Genomic DNA, 14,799 nt, shown 5'->3' with positions numbered 1-14,799 from the left:
TCTCTTCAGTCTGTGAGGCAGATTTAGACTAGCCATTATTCTTGAATTACTTCACCTGTATTTTAGTATGATATTACCATTTGGAATCTCTCTGACCTCCTCAGCAACAAGATCACTCCACTTCTGCTGGTAGAAATTCAACCCTCTCCACTTTTCAGCTGTATTTTGGGAATTGTTTATAGCTGTTTTGAGGTTTTACCCAGCCTCCTAGAATTTCATGCTTTTAAAGCCTAATTAATACATCTAAGTAGAATTATACATTCATTTTATTTGAATCTTCTCCTTTTCTTTCAGACAGAAAGTCCTGATCAGTCTGTTGTCTAATATCTCAGAATAACTTTCTTGTATATATTTTTGCCAGTTCTCTCTTTGTGTAGCATCAAAGAACCCCTCTCATTCAACTTATTACATCACTGATAGAAGCAATCTTATACTCCTATTTAATTTATTATGGTCTGACTGACTCTGTTGGAAAAGTTGTAAACCTGATATGTAAATCTAACTACTTGGTTAATTAAATCATATACTATCTTGTAGTGTTCCTGTATTTTTTCATAAATATTAGAGAAATCATTTAAAAATATTGTTTAAGTCCCTCTATTTCTCAAGCTTGAATTGTTTGGTCTAAATATACTTCATTTAGCATAAACTCAGATAACCCTACTTAATAAATATAATCATATATAAACTCAGATCACCTTACTTAATTATATCGGCCATATAATATATCCTTATACAAAAATGTTTGCCTAAGTTATTTGATATTAATATTTACCAAAAAAGAAATATGTGCTATGGCAATACCAAATAAAGTAAATATATAATTTTATACAGAAAGCAGAGCCTTTCCAAGATAATTGTTTACTTAGAAAGTTGATATCTATTCCACATCCAACAATTATTAGCACAATTATCTCACTTCATTCTGCTTAATAAGAAATCTTTTTTTCCTCCTGCTTTGTCTCTTTCTTATTTTAGTGTACTTTTTCTTTGGGCCTTTTAATACATAACTAATTTTTGGTGTTCAATGAACATTTCTGTTTAGAAACTTCTCTGGGACTGATTTATTTCTGTGAGCTACAGAAGAATGTGCAGATGATACTGAGTCCCTCATATTAAGGCAGAGAGACACACCTAATATCATTTTTTGTTCACTACTCACTGACTTACTTACCATAAATCTGTGTAATGAACCTAATATCAATTGTTAACCTAGTAAACTCAACATAGCCATGTTTCTGGCTTACAGAGATATCATGAAGAGCAACTGCAAAACCAGAGCATAATGAAGGATGCCCAGCTAGTGGAAAAGCAGCTTTTATAGAAATGATAGCAGCCAATACCTAGTTCTATCAATGAAGATACTGAGCTATTAATCCTAGGCTTTTTCTGGTGTGGTTCCCATTTTGGAATGAATAAATCAATTTAAAATGTCTGTAAAATGAAAGGTTAAAAGTGAGAAATGAAATCTTTTAAAGGTTATTACTAAAAAAAGCTAAATGAGATATTAATTTGAAAAAAATCTCCAGAATTGTTCTATTGGTTCATCTTTCTTAGTGTTGAAAGGGGAATAAAAACACATGTTACATTTAATCAGAATCCATAAATTCTCTCCTTCTAAGCTTCCAAAATGATGGTTTTTGAGTCACATTTTCGATACACTTTTCTATTGAGCTTGTGGTTTCCTGAACTCATTATTTTGTCGTTTGCTTACTTCCCTTTGTGACAGTAGTTCCTCCTCATGATATCCTGAATTTCTCTGCCACCAAGCAAGCCGGATCCAAGACACCAATGATCTGTGCCATACTGATGATCTTTTCTGGTCTCAGAGCTGATACTATCACTTTGTCCATCAGACATACAAATTCACTACTTTAATGACTTTGCTTATTCTTCGGGGATTAATACAAAAACTATGGCATAGTTTACTGAGATCCTAGCTTTAATAAAGAGAATGATATATTTAAAAAAGATCATGTTTTCTTGGAGGACCAAGAACAAGAGAAAGAGAAGTAAATACACTCCTGCTTATCCTCCAATTACTGCCTTGTTTTCCTTATTACCCAGAATTCTGTGCATAGAGGCTCTGTACACATAACTGTGATTTTTTTTTTTTTACCAACTTCAGGTAATATAGGATCATTTAAACTTTCCTGGCTTTTCATAACAAGTGTTTGACATATATTTATTTGTCATATACCATAGCCTCCCTTCTCTCCCTGCCTCCTGCAATTAGCTCAGTACTGAACTCCTGAACAGTTTTCTCACACATACCTCAAAAACTGATCTTCAAGCCTATCTTCCAAGGCTAGGCATGTATATTCCATTCATAAACCAGAAAGAGCTGGTGTTTCTTCTTGATAGCTTACTTTCTACTTAAGAATCAGAAATAAAATTAAAAGCAAATATGACAATAGGTATGATAATAATAGGAGATACACTTCTAGGTCAACTAATAAAATGAGATGGTAAATAACTCCTAGTGTAGTGTCTAGAGCAACTTCTACTCATTGAAGCACAGTTCAGAAGATGATTTAAATTCATGGAGCAGGGAAGAGGGAAAAAATCAGGGAGGGGGTACCACTGTTTAAAAAGAAATGCACTAATTATTTAACTTATGTAACTATAACCCCTCTGTGTAGTGGGAAGAGGCAATGAGACCACTCAGTCAGCAGGGAAAATGTAAAAGATTTTATTGAGTGAAAAGTGCTGACAAGCCAGGAAACAGCCCTGAGTGCCAGCCCACATGGGCTTTTAAGCATTTTGGGCTAGGGTTCGGAAAGGGGGAGACTGGGTGTTGGTTTTAGCCAATGATTGTTACAAGAAATGTGCACCTTAAGTTTAAATTTCCCACCAAGGTTTTGCTTGTGGGAAGCAGGGGAATAGAACAAAGGGTAGTAATAGTTCTGCTGGGATAGGGATTGCATTGTTCAGAAACAGCAGAAAGAGAGTTACAGAATTAGAGTTACAATTACAGTTACTAGCTAAACTAACGAGTTACCAGGGAAGTCTTATCCACAGCACACATACATTTATATCTTAAAGTCATTCATTATTCACTTTACACAATCCAAGTCAAATGTCATATTGCATCTTTATGTCCTCCACCATATCTTTCCCCCTTTTGTTTTGTCAGGGGTCAAATCCTTGACCCCTGAGTATCCTTAGCTAGGGGCATATATTGGGAACACAGGACTATGAGTTTTACAGAACTAATATAGTCTTGGATAGATTTAGTTATGCATTGTAGTGTACAACTTCCTTTACATATTTATTTATTTATTTATTTATTTGGAACCAGTCCTGGGGCTTGAACTCAGGGCCTGAGAGGTAGTCCCTGAGCTTTTATCCTTATGGCTGGTGCTCTACCACTTGAGCCACAGTACCACTTCCAGCTTTTTCTGCTTATGTGTGCTGAGGAATGGAACCCAGGGCCTCGTGCATGCAAGGCAAGCAGTCCACTAGTGAGCCACCCACTCAGCCCACTCTTTTTCTCTTCTTAAAAGAAAATAAAGCCCATCAAGGGATCACCACCCTATGTCATCCTTTAAACTAAATTATGTCCCAAAACCCCATTTCAGAATCCCCAATATTGAGATTTAAAATTTCAGCATATGGATTTGGGAAGACACAATCATTTAAGCTAATAATACACAGAAGGTAAGATAAATAAAACATCATGGTATCTATAAGGTTTTGAATATATCTGTAGACTCATACAGGTGTCTATCTATCATTGCAAAGAACATCAACTTTTTAGGCAAACAAAATGTAAGGTAACTACATAGAGGATGTAATTAAAACAAGTATTTAAGTATGTCTTCAAATGAAAATGATAGCTGATAGACACTAAGATTAGTGCAAATAAATCAGATTGATAAAAATGGGAAATATAAGAAAATAATTCCTTTTACCTTTATGATTATAATTGACTAAGGAAAATGAAATGATTTATTTGGGGGTTTAGAACTGATGGCAAAGAAAAACATGATAAAACCCCACAGAATTAAAAAAGGGTTTCATTTACTTAGTAGATTTGTAAGCTAAAGCTCAAAATCTATTGCCCCCAAATTTTATTGCACTTAATTCTTCAGTAAAATAATGTCTTATAGGTTAAATGACTTGCTCATTTATTACATCTTTCTCATTTTTGTCTATTTGTTTGAAATAAGGTCTTGATAAATTGCCTATGCTGATCTTGAACTACTGTATTTCTCATTCCCAAAATAGCAGAGAATAAAAGCATGTGACAATGATGCCATACTTTCTACTTTTTATAACATAAATATTTTAATCTAGGTTATACTTATTGGAAAATTAAATTATCAGTTTTAAATTGCTCAGTTTAAAGGAAAAATACACTTTATTTTGTAGTAGTTCTTTATATGAGGAGGAATATATAAGAAAAACTTGACTGTACGAGCTTTGATGGGAACCCATTTCCCCACAACTGATTCCTGAAAATAGAACACTTTTCAAGGAGATTGCATAAGTGCATGTTATCTGCTTGCTTTTATAACAAGTTGGAAGGAAGAGAAGCACTTGATAGGAGACTACCCTGGTTTAGCTACAGAGTAATGCCCTATCATTATTTGACAATGAAAATATGTAGTTAGTCTTAATAACTTTTATATCCATAGTGCTGAATTCAGTATGTGTTCCAGTGGTGAATACCACATTTTTTCTCATTAAACTTTTTTAATGGGTCTCAAAATTCTGTGACAGATTTTTGGTAATGTTATTTCTATTAAATAGAACTGATTTTTAAAAACTAATAACTTAAAACTGCCACACATCCCAAAAAAGTCCACAAAATATTTTCCCTTCCTTCTGAAGGTTTACGATGCATTGTTATCATTAACCAGTATTTTACTATTAAACTTAAATGCTCAATTGTGATAAACATTTCTGAGACTGTTTATCCACCACTGGTTAAAACTGAAGTGGATGGTGTTAGGGGTAATAAATATTCATTTAGCCTTCTGAGCTTTCTGAGCAGACTTGATGACCTTGCCAGCTCCAGCAGACACAGCAACTGTGTGCCTCATATCAAGAATAGCCAAACAACCCAGAGAAGATCTCGATACAAATGGACTTGCCTAGAACCATATCAATGGTGGAAGCATCACCAGACTTCAGGAATTTAGGGCTATCTTCCATCATCTTAACAGAATGGCCATCAATCTTCTCTTTCAGCTCAGCAAATTCACAAGCAATGTGAGCTGTGTGACAAATCCAACACAGGGGCATAACCAACACTGATTTGGGATGGTTCAGGATGATCATCTGAGCAGTGAAACCAGCTACTTCCGTGGGTGGATCATTCTTGCTGTCACCAGCAATGTTGCTATGGCGAACATCTTTGACATGTTCTTGATGTTTAATCCCACATTGTCTCCAGGAAGAACTGCACTCAAAGCTTGGTGATACATTTCAACGGACATCACTTCAGTTGTGATATTGACAGGAGCAAAGGTGACCAACAAATCAGGTTTGAGAACACCAGTCTCCACTTGGCCCACAGGGACGGCTTTAATAGCATCAATTTTGTACACATTCTCAAGGGGCTGGCACAAAGTTGGTGGCAAAATACAATCCAAAGCCTCAAGCAAGGTGGTTCCACTGGCACTACCATCTTTATAGGTGACTTTCCATCTCTTGAACCAAGGCATATTGGCACTTGGTTCTAGCATGTTGTCACCATTCTAGCCAGAAATTGGCACAAATGCTACTATGTCATGTTTGTAGCCAAATTCTTAATGTAGGTGCAGACTTCTTTAAGGATTTTCTCCTGTCTCTTCTAGCATTAGGGTGGCTTAGTGGAATCCATCTTGTTAACACCAATAACGAGCTGTTTCACACCCAGTGTGTAAGCCAGAAGAGTATGCTCATGGGCCTGCCTATTCTTGGAGATACCGGCTTCAAATTCACCAATACCAGCAGCAACAATAAAGACAGCACAGTCAGCATGTGATGTTCCTGAATTCACGTTCTTGATAAAGTGTCCTGGGGCATCGGATATAGTCACTTGCTGGTGTCAAATTTCCACAGTGAAATGTCAATGTTGATACCATGCTCACTTTCAACCTTCAGTTTATCCAAGATCCAGGAATACTTGAAGGAGCCCTTTCCCATCTCAGCAGCCTCCTCGGAGTTATCAATGGTTTTCTTGTAGATGCCACCTTATTTGTAGATCAGATGTCCAGTAAGGGTAGACTTGCTGGAATCGACTTGTCCAATTATGACAATGTTAATATGGGTCTTTCCCTTTTCCATTTTGGCCTTGGCTTAGGGGTAGTTTTCATGGTACTTGTGTTCTCATGGCAAACCAGATGTGGAAAAAGCAAGTATCTACATCTTCTGTGGTCATATGTGAATTCACTTGTGTGTGGATGGGAGGAAATGTGGTGGAAACCAACAGAAAGAAAAAGAAAGCACAGAAAAATTTTGCATGTGCAATATTTTCTTAGCTTCTGCTGTTGTTTCACTGGAACAGAATTTTTTGCTTAAATTAATTTACCAGTTACAAAATTTATGTCAGAGAAAATATAATTCCACATAACATTTTCAACGCTTACAAGTTGAGAGGAAGAAACAACCATCAGTATTCAGTCACATGTTCAGCACATGTACAGTTAGGTATTTTATCTCTCTCCATGGTGTAATCAATAGCCTTGATCTGTTTTCTAAGGTGTGTGAGGATCTTACAAACTATATTTTTTAATATTTATTTATAGAAATGAAAGTTATTTAACATGTCCCAAGGAAATAGAAAAGGCATCAGTTTGAGCCCATTAAATGTCATCTAATCAAATCTCCTGAATTAATGTTCACAGTGAGCAAAGACTCCTGGAGATATAGTGGCTAAGGTGAGAAATACAGAGATGGTTTACTTGAAAATCAAATTCTAGATAATAGAATCTCAGGTAGCAAAGCATTAGCAGGGGCTGGGAAGGTGGCTCAGTGGTAGAGCACTTGCCTTGCATGCCTGAAGCCCTAGGTTCTATTCCTCAGTACCATATAAGCAAAAAAACAAAAGCCGGAAGTGGTGCTGTGGCTTGAGTGGTAGAGCGCTAGCCTTGAGCTGAAGAGCTGAGGGACAGCACCCAGGCCCAGAGTTCAGGCCCTACGACTGGACCCCCCGAAAAAGAAAGCATTGGCAGATAAGCTTAGAGGAGATGAAAAATATAAAGTAAAAAATGATAAATGCTCAACATTCTTGACTGTATATAACAGTTTACCATTTCACAACTGTTACTGCCAGACCTTTATTTGGTATTTATTGACAATGGTATCATTTGGTTTTGAGAACTTTTATTAATTTTTAGACTTCTGAATATTTCTTTTGTAGTATTTCTCTGATTTCTACTATTTACCACTTGTAATTGTAACCTTGCTGAATTCGAGATTTTTTGTGAGCTGCTAGGAATACCCTTCTTTAAGGAGATATAGTGAAGAGAAATAAAAGGAACTATTTCGTTAGAATGGTAATTACATACCTAAATTCTAAGTAAACCTATTTCAAAGCTGCTATCCTGGCATCTCAGTATTAGAAAAATTGTTGGCAGGAATGTAAACTTTTCAACCACTCTAGGAGGCAGTATAAAGTTTCCTCAAAAAACTGAACATAGAGCTTCCCTATGACCCAGCAATTGTACTCATAAGCCTTTATCAAATAGAACACAAACAAGGCCAAACTAAAGCTACCGGCACACCATGTTCATTGCAGCTTTGTTTACCATAACAGAGACATGGAATCAACCCAGATGCCCCTCAGTGGATGAATGGATCAAAAAATGTGGTATAAATGCACAATGGAATTCTACTCATCTATCATCTCTCTACCATTCATAAGGAAATGGAAATACTTGGAAAAAATTGTGCTAAGCAAAATAAGTCAAACCCAAAGAAACAAGGTTTGCCTGGTTTACCTTATTTGTGGTAACTAGTATGTACATATGAATCTATCAGTAAAACACTGGATGGTAAAACAAAACACATATACATGAATCTGGAGGCATTCAAACATAGTGAGATAAAAGGAGGCTAGTCTTAGAAGATCACAATGCAATAGCTATGCACATCTGATCATATAAAATTATATTTATTGGAATTAATTCCAGGAAATGGAAACGAGATGTATTTTTTCCTTTTATCTTGATTTCTTTTTCTTTTGTCTTGTTTTTATATTTATCTGTCTTTTTTGTGAGACAAAGGGTAAACAGATGTAGCAGTGATACTCACTAGATATTACATTGAAAATGAACTATACAATATGTGAGTAGGTTTGGGAGGGAGAAACTGTAAGGAAGCCAGGGAAGGCTTTATTCAAAAAGACATTATTCAAAAAGAAACATACTCTTTATCTGATTTATATAATTGTAACCCCTCTGTAAATCATCTTTCTTTCTTTCTTTCTTTCTTTCTTTCTTTCTTTCTTTCTTTCTTTCTTTCTTTCTTTCTTTCTTTCTTTCTCTCTTTCTTTCTTTCTTTCTTTCTTTCTTTCTTTCTCTCTTTCTTTCTTTTTTTTTTTTCTTTGTCAGTCTAGAGCTTGAACTCAGGGTCTGGAAGCTATCCCTGAGTTTTTTTTGCTCAAGGCTAGTGCTCTACCACTTTGAGGCACAGAGCCACTTCCTGTTTTCTGATGGTTAATTGAAAAAAAAGTCTTAAGGATATTCTTTCCTGAGCTGGCTTCAAATGACAAGCTGAAGATCGCACCCTCTTGAGTAGCTAGGATTATAGGTGTAATCCACTGTCCCCAGCTAAATCATATCCTTTACTACCTTTTAAAGATTTTGTCATATGATAACATTGTGGAGCCCTCTACATGTACATAAACCAGATCTTCAGCCACAGGGTATTTAGGAAACTTCATATGCATTTCTGGGAAGACTCTGGGAAACCAATGGTCTTACTTGGAGAATGCAGCTGCCTGAGGACACATGTACGTTCTCCCTCCCTCCTTCTCCTCCCTCTCCTTCTCCTCCCTCTCTCTCCCTCCCTTCCCCCCCCTCCTTGCTCCTCTTATAAATTCACAAGCACATCATGGAAACACCACCTTTCTCAACTCACAGTATCATAACTGCTTTCCAAGGGCCTTATATCTACATACCATGAACATATATGACAGGAGAATGATGGGTAATTTCTAAATAAAGGTAATCTATAATGTGCTTGGACTTCCCTATATTCTTCAACAATAATTGTCCCTAAATTATGCAGGTCATCCAATTAGTGCCCTGACATTTCAGTCAAAACAATTTCTGATTAAATTTGTCTTTTCCATGGATTGGTGATATAACTGGGGCACACAGAGAGAAAACTGTCAGAATGCTAGGCTTGTTACCTTGGCCTTTGAAATCTGTTTTATACTGTCATTTTGAATCTGTAGCCATCTTGGAAATAAGAATCCTGGTGGTACATCAGTGCAACCAAGGAATGAGTGTTTCGAATGAGTTTAGTTCCCAACTTCACTACCAAATTTGAGTACTGTTATGAGTCATGATATAGCAGCTCAGTATTCTCATCATGGTACTTTCAGTACTTTGATAAGATTTTTTTTAAAGAAGAAAAGGCAGTAAAGAGAGCACACTCTAAAATGATGGCTTTTGGATGACAAAAAAATGCTGAGCCATGCTTCAGAACACTGTGATGATGCTGTGTCCAAACTTGTCTAGTGTGTAATGCATTATCATTACATAATCCATTATCAACTTCTATCATAGTTCTTACACATATTTTTTGTGCATTGTCTTGCCCTACATTTCTTTGCAAGCTTCCTGTTAATGCAAATTGTTCATAAAATTGTAGATTCCAATTTTAAGTGGGTAAATCTCCTGTTTAGTTTTATTTTGTACCACTCCACATTTTATGACACAATATAAAATACTGTAAGATAGCAGAGTTCACAAATCAGAATTGTGGAATATATGAACATAATTGTCATCTGAAACAATAGGAAATATTTAAAAGTCTCAGAATGCAGTAGGCATACTTTACACCCTACAAATACTTCTCTGTTGTAAAATACTATAACATGGAATAATGAGGAAGAAAATGTAGATTATAGAATTTGCATTAAAAATAGAACACAGACCAATAAGATTATTTAGTAGAGAAATTACATTACTATACATCATTCTTTACTACACAAATCATTGTAATGTATTCTGTGATAAGGTGCATTTTATTCCAAAATTTTCCTGAGTTCATCTACAAAAGAAAGGTAATTAAAACTGAAGTGCTATACTTTTTCTCATCACAAATCATACTTTATTGTAATGTGTACTTTTAGATATACATTCAAAGGGTATTCATTATAACTTTTTATGTTGTACAGGAAGAAAGTAGGTAATAACTTTTAAAAATGGATGAAAATGAATGGCACTAAAGCCATTTTATTTAAGACATGCACAATAGTTAATCACTTAGGAAAAATGTATTCAGTCTCTTATGAGCTGAGAAGTCTTCTTCAATCTGCACCTTTCTTAGGTCCTTGATTCTTTGTTGCTTTGTTTTAAATGTGGAAAGCAAGTCAGTAATCAAATCAACATTTGAAAATTATTCATGTTTTCCAATGTACTTTCTGAAAGCCAAGAATAATTACCTAGAGGTCTAAGTTCTGTGATATTGATGAAACTATTTGCTCTTCCTCTTATCTTTTCCGGCTCTTCAGTGCATAAATGAAATTCATTTTAGAATGGAGATTTTACCCAGAAATAATTGAATGATTTGGAAATTGAGTACATGTTTCTAAGCACTGATGTGCAGAGATTAAATGTTAGGTACATATGGTAATTGTACACATATGTTTAAGCTAGCTCTTCTTTTCTTCAGGTGAATATTCACCTGGAAGTCCCAGTGTGTATCAGATGCTATGGGTGAAACATGTTTAGATTTCTCCACATTTCACCTCTTCATCTCTGTGCTTTCTGAGTACACTCTACTGTTAGAGCCCTGAAACTACATATTCATATTTACTGATATAAAAGCTTAGAAATTTAGCTGGGCACTGGTGTCTTATGCCTACAACTCTACCTATTCAAGAGGCTGAAATCTTGGGGTTATGGTTCAAAGTCAGCCCAAGAAGGAAAATCCTTGAAACACTTATCTTTAATTAACTACCAGAAGGCAGAAGGGCAGCTAGGGCTCAAATGATAGAACAAAAAAGCTCAAAGATATAGCCTAGGCCCTGGTATTGAAGCCCCTAGACTGGCACACCAACAAATAAAAAAAAACATGAAAATTAAAACCTCTTAGTTAACCTGATATCTTGGTTGCATACTAGTGATTGTAGGAAAATAATGGCTATTTCCTAACGCTATTGTGAAAATTTAAATGACTAACTATGATGTCCCTTAGGAATAACAAACTTAAAATAATCATTAGTTCTCTTTGCCCTAAGATGCACTGGCATAACATGATGACTCATAACACAGTTAGTCACTTAGGATTTCAAAGTAAAATGTGTTTTGTTTTCTCTTTGTCAGTTTTGGGGGCTGAACTTTGGGCCTGGATGCTGTCCCTCAGTGCTTTGGTTCAAGGCTAGTGCCCTACCACTTGAGCTACAGCACCACTTCTGGCCTTTTTCTGCTTATGCAGTGCTGAAGAATAGAACCCAGGGCCTCATGTATGCGAGGAAAGCATTCTACCACTGAGCCAATTTCCCAGCCCCAGTAAAATGTTTTACTTCTCCAAGAAAGTGAGAGAGACAAAGACATTATAAGTTGTAGGTTTAATTGATACATCATAGCTATCGTTGTCTTACTTTCACAGACTAAATATTTGAAAGAACAACAAATACTCACTTGCTCATTAACTCAGAAATTTTGAGTGTATAATATATATGGTCAATTCTGTGAGATGTTTTGAAGTAAAGCAGAGAAAAAGATAGACATGGCCTCTGCTCTTATGAAGCCAAGTTAGTTGACAATGAAGGGAATAAGTGTGTTAATTAAACATAGAACAACTGAAGAAGGGGGAAGAGGAGAAGGATAAAGAAATGAATCTAAGATTGTTGTAAAATTACATCTTCATTGATTCTTCTCTGTTCTTTGATATGCTTTCAATTTAGATGGTAGAAACACACACACACACACACACACACACACATGACATCCCACATACTCACATATTCAGCATCACACAACACAACAGACATGTGTCTTGTCCCAGATGTGAGCACACACATACACAGAGATGGATAGATAGATTAGACAGACCAGCAGGTAGTAGATAGACACATAAGTTGACATGCTAATATATTTTGAGTAGTAAAAGTTCATAAAAATAGATTATCTCTCAAGATATGAATCTAGAAAAAACCAATTATTAGTAACCTAAGGCTACCAATTGGTTTTGGAGATTATGGAAAGTTGTTACAACAATGTCAAACTTTAGATTACACAAAATTTGTCTATTTTGTGTTTGAGACAAGGTCTCTCTTTGTAGCCCAGTCTGGCTTTCAGTGTAAAATCCTTTGGACTCTTCTTTCCCAGTGCCATGGCTGCATATCATAATTCTTTACCACACCCAGCTTAGACTGAATTTTTAAGGCAGAAAAATCTAATTGTGGATTTCAAAAAGAGGAGATAAAAGTGTTAAGTATGTATACTTTTGAAACTCTAAAAAGAAAACAGTAACTAGAAAAGATTATGTGAGAATTTAGATATGAAAGGGACTCTGTTGAAATGTAAACAAAAGCAAAAATAGCAGAACAAAATCAGGTGAGAGAAATTTTCAGATGTTTGAGTCAGGGTTAGTCATTTTAGATGTGGTCCTCAAATATGGTGCTGATGTGAGTTTGCTCTGACAGTACACAGATTTCTGAAATTAGATGGTCACTCTAAAATTAAAGGCAGAACTTGGCATTCAATAAATTTTCTACATTTACTTAACAGTTTTTGGTGCCAGAACTCGACTTGAAATCTGGGACATGGGAGATATTCTTGAACTTCTTTCTCAAGTACCACTTGAGCCATAGCTACACATCCAGCTTTGTTTAAATTTAATTTTATTGTCAAGGAGATGTACAGAGGGTTTGCAATTACATACATAAAGTAGTGGGTACATTTCTTGTCAAACATTGTTATCTCCTCCCTCATTTTTCTCCCACTTTCCCTCCCCCTCAATGTCCTCCCAAGTTGTAAAGTTCATTTCCAACATGTTATCTTGTGGGTATCGCTATTGCATTAGCTCATCCTTTATCTTTTGTGTCACCATTTTGTGGTTCCCCTTTCCTTCCCTAATTCAGATAAAATTATATACAATACACAGGATACCAAAATCAAATACAGTGACAATAAGGAATAAACCATCGGGTAGCGTGGGAAATGCAAGGAAAAAGAAATAAGCGCATAGTATATTAAAAAATAACAACAAAGAAAAAGCTCCTGTTTCTATATCTTGGAGTTCATTTCAGCTAGACTTAAAAAGAGAGACTTCTCTGAAGAAGAAATAAGAATGGCCAATAGACACAGGAAAAAATGCCCAACATCACTGGCCAGAAAGAAAATGTAAATCAAAACAACATTGGGATTCCATGTCACCCCAATTACAATGACCATTATCAAGAAATCTAACAACAACAGATGCTGATGCGATGTGGCCACAAGGGAGCACTACTCTACTGTTGATGGGAGTGTAAATTTGTTGAGCCACTCGGGAAAGCAGTTTGGAGGATTTTCAAAAAACTAAACATAGAGCTCTCCTAAAACCCAGCAATCCTACTTCTGGGCATTTGCCACAATAACCTCAAATAGGGCCATACTAAAGGTGCCAGCACAACCAAGGTCATTGCAGTATTATCTACCATACTTAAGATATGGAACCAAACCAGATTCCCCTCAGTAGATGAATGGATCAAGAAAATGTGGTATATATACACAATGGAATTCTATGCTTCCATCAAAAAGAATGGCATTGCCCTATTTGTAAGGATATGGACAGACTGGGAAAAAAATTCTATTAAGTGAAGTAAGCCAGACCCAAAGAAACATAGAGTTACCCTCATTTGTAATAATTAGTATATGTCTAGGATTTTCCTAGCAGAGGATCACAGTAGCTCAATAGCTGTGTACATATGACCATATAAGATGATGCTAAGTGAAATGCCATTCAACATTTGGATGGTAATTGGAGCTCACAAACGTCTGCCTAGGCTGGTTTTGAACAGTGATCTTAAATATTAGCATCCTGAATAGCTAGGATTACAGGCATGAGCCACTGTTACTGGACTGGCTTACTCAACATTTTGAACAAAATGATATCATAAAATTGAAATATTTTCTGAATAAATATTAATAGTGCAGAATGTATAGGTTCTGAGAGTTGTTTAGCCCAGAGAGAAACATCCAGGTAACCAGAGTTACTAGACAACTAAAGTTATCTCAAATGCAAAGATTTATTTCCATTGATGAAATAATATAATCATAAAGATGAACATTGAAATGGTTTCAAACCCACTGAAGGACATAATTTGTTGGTGGAGAAGCTGCAACTCCGTCATAGGATGACCATCTGAGATAGTGTACATACTTGGCATGTTCTAGGTTCTGGAATCCATCCCTAGCATCCAAAAATAAAAGTAAGATATAATTTTAAAAGAACTCGGGAAGCTATAAAAACTATGGGTGCTGTTTAAAGCATACTACCCTCTAATTCTAGTGTCTATAAATATTTTTGAAAAGAATAAAAGTGGATATAAGGATGTGATTCTTTTAAACATATGCCGGGCAAACATTCATACGTTTTACTTTTTTAACTGAGATAATTAAGAAAAAATTTTTATCAATGTGAGCT

The 14,799-nt window shown here is 35.7% G+C and overlaps 1 pseudogene; it reads right to left on the bottom strand.

Annotated features, from left to right (window-relative positions):
* Positions 1-4,970: 4,970 nt before the first annotated feature.
* Positions 4,971-6,276, bottom strand: LOC138820686 (elongation factor 1-alpha 1 pseudogene; annotated as a pseudogene).
* Between the last annotated feature and the right edge of the window lie 8,523 nt (positions 6,277-14,799).

This window comes from Dipodomys merriami, unplaced genomic scaffold (genome assembly GCF_024711535.1).
Source record: "Dipodomys merriami isolate MVZ:Mamm:240054 unplaced genomic scaffold, mDipMer1.0.p SCAF_9, whole genome shotgun sequence".
NCBI classification, from domain to species: Eukaryota; Metazoa; Chordata; class Mammalia; order Rodentia; family Heteromyidae; genus Dipodomys; species Dipodomys merriami.
This window is presented reverse-complemented; position numbering and strand designations above follow the sequence as displayed.